Below are 3,659 nucleotides of genomic sequence, written 5' to 3' on the forward strand. Positions count from 1 at the left end.
GTGTGTAACATAGATGATCATATTAATAATTTTTTGTTGGATCACTGAAGATATCAGTTTGCACTGTCATTGTTTGATTGTCCACTTTTTATGCTTTAATTTTGTGACTTGAACAACTTTCAAGATGACAATATGTAATTTATCAACTAGTGGTTTCTTAGTATTATCATTTTGTTGTTGTTGAAAATCTGCATTATTTCCACCTTTTTATATTTTATTTTTTATTCTCTTTAAATAAAAAAATAAGAAAAAAGAAATCAGAATCCACAACCTTGTTTTGTAGTATTATGTAGACCACAACTAAAGCTTTATAATTTTTCTAGAAAGAAATACATAAATGTTTTTCAGCAGTAAGGGGAAGAATATGTCACTAGCAAGAAACACCAGTATGAAAATCTTTTCTAAATAGCTGGTATAAGAAGCAATTCTGATGGTCAATTAAACAATGCTGAGCCCTACTGGAAAAAAAAAACAGGGCACAAAATCCTATTTAAAAGATAAAAAGGATGATGGAAAACATTAAAAAATTAAATAAGTTTCTAATGTAGTGAGCACAAAATTAAAAATCAATACCATTTTATGCACAGACTGTTCTTTTTTTTTTTTTTTTTACTTTCATAGTACAGGAGACTTCCTTATACACTTTGGATCAATAAGTGAAGCATTCCACACAACAGTGCACTTGAGAGGAATAGGTTTCAGATGTGGTGTCTAAAGTTCTTAGCAGGTGATAACCCCTTAAATCTGCAAGAGGTTTAATTGGCTGTTACCAAATGTTGGTTTAAACTCAAAAGTATTTGATCATTTTGCTAGAAGTTCTTTGCGTGACATGGAAAGAGAAGAAATGTATTGTCATGAGAATTTTGGCATAAGCACTGGACCTTATAGCTCATAATCCCCAGATGCTGAAGTCCATTCTTGTCAGTGAGAACAACTCTGACAAGAAACCAAATAAAAAACTTCAGCACACTTCTTGGAAGAGATTTTTAGCATGTGATTTCAAAGCTAAGGTAAACAGAAGTTTCTATCCATTTCTAGCCTTCATTACTTAAGTGAGAAAAAAATTCCATAAATTGCCATGTGTTGTCACCAGCAGTATATTTGAATTGTAAGGTAAAATTTGCTTACTTTGCCTTGAGCATGATCCACTAAACAAACTTAAACACTCTGAACAGCAGAGCCTTGTTCAGTTTGGAAACATAAATTACTTCATGTCAGTATCTGCTTTACATTTAACAATATATGTAGGGTAAATAGAGATTCAAGTGCTTTCTATAACCTGCAAATCTTAGTTACCTAATATCAACATGTCAAACTCAGCTGTATAGTGAAGATTCATAAAACACACAAGAAGTTTTTAGGTAGGTCAATTAAAGAACTAAGACTTGGGCAGTAAAAGGTTACAAACCCTTTTAGAAAATAGTAAAAAGAATAGTAGTTATGGATGTCATATTCATTCTGAGTTTTCTAATTCTACCCCATGAACCTGTTTAAAAGATGATGAGAAATGTAAAATATGATGCTTAATGAAAATAAAACCAACTTAATGTTACTTAAGAATGAGAATATCTTATTGATTTGACATTGTAACTACATTTATTAATAAAGTAGATTATTTTTGGTTGCAAACTGGCTAGTTTAAAAAAAACTAAACAAGTTTATACAATCCTCAGCATTCTGGTAACATGATCTTAACTAAACACATTAAGATTTTTTAAAAATTGTATTTTATACCACTACTTCATCATGTATTTATCAGTGGGCATTACATCCTGACAACAGATCCCATATAATTAACATTCATACCTAGTTTCTGTTAAATTGCTGCTGTGCTTGTTGCTGATAAATTTCTACTTTTCCTTGGCTTTTACTCTCTCATTCCTCATCTTCTTCATCCCTCTCATTATTTCCACTGTGGTTTTTACAATGCAACTTGTAAATTCTTCTTGATGAATTTTCAATTTATTTAGCTTTGTCTTTTACTCCACAGTGGTAATCATAAGTCTTCATCAAGCTTTTATTTTACATCCAATAGTAGCACCAAGCTGAATGCAAAAATGCATAAATCATTTTTCCTCACTTAATCCCTTAAAATGCTATTTTAATATCAAAATCTCCAAATTCTGCTCCTGTCCGTGTTAGCTGGACTGCACCAGAGGAAAATCACATGCACTTATAATAAGAAGCTGCAATCTTGCATTAAACATAAGCTATTTTCCTCTTGATTCACTTTTTTACTCCTGTACATGGCAAAATCCACATTTAGGCTTATTGTCCCTGGGGTTCTTTTGTGTGGAGACCTATCACAATAGGAAATACTTTCCATTTCAGCTGTTCCTTTTGAAGATGTGGACCTGATATCTTTTGATGGTCCTTTAAAATTAGATTTTCTTTGTCTTCATTTGTGACTTTTTTTTCATTTTTGGGAAATGAGGGCCACAGATCATATTCACTGAAACTTACTTCTAAATAAGCTGCTTCAGAATTATGTGCAGTTTTCTTATGTTTTGGAAAATAAACCATGTAAATTCCTTGTGAAAGTTTTTATCCTTTTGTGAGCTTCATCATGCAAAGCACAGTGGTGTTGGAATGTCCTGAGACATGTTTTCACATCACAATCAATTGTTTCTCCTAGACAGTGACACCAAGAACATATCAGATTTGTCTCTTTTAATTTCCTTTTGGAAATCTTCAGTAGAGATTCCAGCAAAACTCTCATTATCAGAGTGTGATGACAAAAAAGCAGCATGCACTGGAGGTGTGCTGCCATCTTCTGGTTTTCTGATATTGCTAACTGTCTTCATTCCTTATCTCTAACTGATATATAGTAGACATATTTTGGCCGTCTTGTAGCCCCTCTTTTTCTTTTCATATGTGCCTGACAAAATTTTTAAATTGCCTTTAGATAAACACTTTAAGTTTCAAGAAATGCAGCTTTGCCCAGAGGCATTTGCCAGAGAGAGGAGCCAAAGAGGTTAAAGATAAAATTGTCATCTCCATTCTCTGATAGCTCCTGAGAGTGGGGCTTTGTCACCAGAGTTTATTACCTTTCACTCGAGATTTGCTCACTTTATTTATTTATTTTTATTTTATTTTATTTGAAAGGGAGAAAACACAGAGAAGCCAAACAAATGAACAGCAACAACCAAACACCAAGAGACACACAAAGCACAACTACAAAAGCAACAAAACCCAAACCAATAAAAAGTGTGCTTTTAAAACATGACAGGAACTTAACAATAGTTGTAACATTGCATATTCTTTCTTCCAAAGAGTTGCTTAGATTCCCAGAGACATGCAGACTGATCGAATTATATGAATATTAACTGTTCTTTTCCAATAACAAATAGAATTAGTAGTATAGTAATCTTATCTATTTTATGTGCATATACAGTAATCTGTTTTTTCCATTTCTTTCCTTTTCTTCTTTCCTGTATCCTAGTTATTTTTCCCGTTTGTGAAGTTTCTTACCTTTTGTGATGTCTTAGTAATCAATATTAATCTTTAATTTTCCTCAGGTTTTTACTCAATGAACAAGTGCATTTTAAGTGCATGAATAATTTTCCTTGGTTCCTTCAACAATAAATCTAATACTTTTTCATTTTTAATTGTAGTAGATTCCAGAAAATAGAGTAGCTAAAGGTATTTCATGTTTTGAT

At 32.1% G+C, this 3,659-nt stretch overlaps 1 pseudogene; it reads right to left on the reverse strand.

Annotated features, from left to right (window-relative positions):
- Positions 1-1,806: 1,806 nt before the first annotated feature.
- Positions 1,807-2,872, reverse strand: LOC100732331 (PHD finger protein 6-like; annotated as a pseudogene).
- Positions 2,873-3,659: the final 787 nt, after the last annotated feature.

Source organism: Cavia porcellus, unplaced genomic scaffold (assembly GCF_034190915.1).
Source record: "Cavia porcellus strain 051 isolate PalLab524CR breed Dunkin Hartley unplaced genomic scaffold, mCavPor4.1 scaffold_7, whole genome shotgun sequence".
Lineage (NCBI taxonomy): Eukaryota > Metazoa > Chordata > Mammalia > Rodentia > Caviidae > Cavia > Cavia porcellus.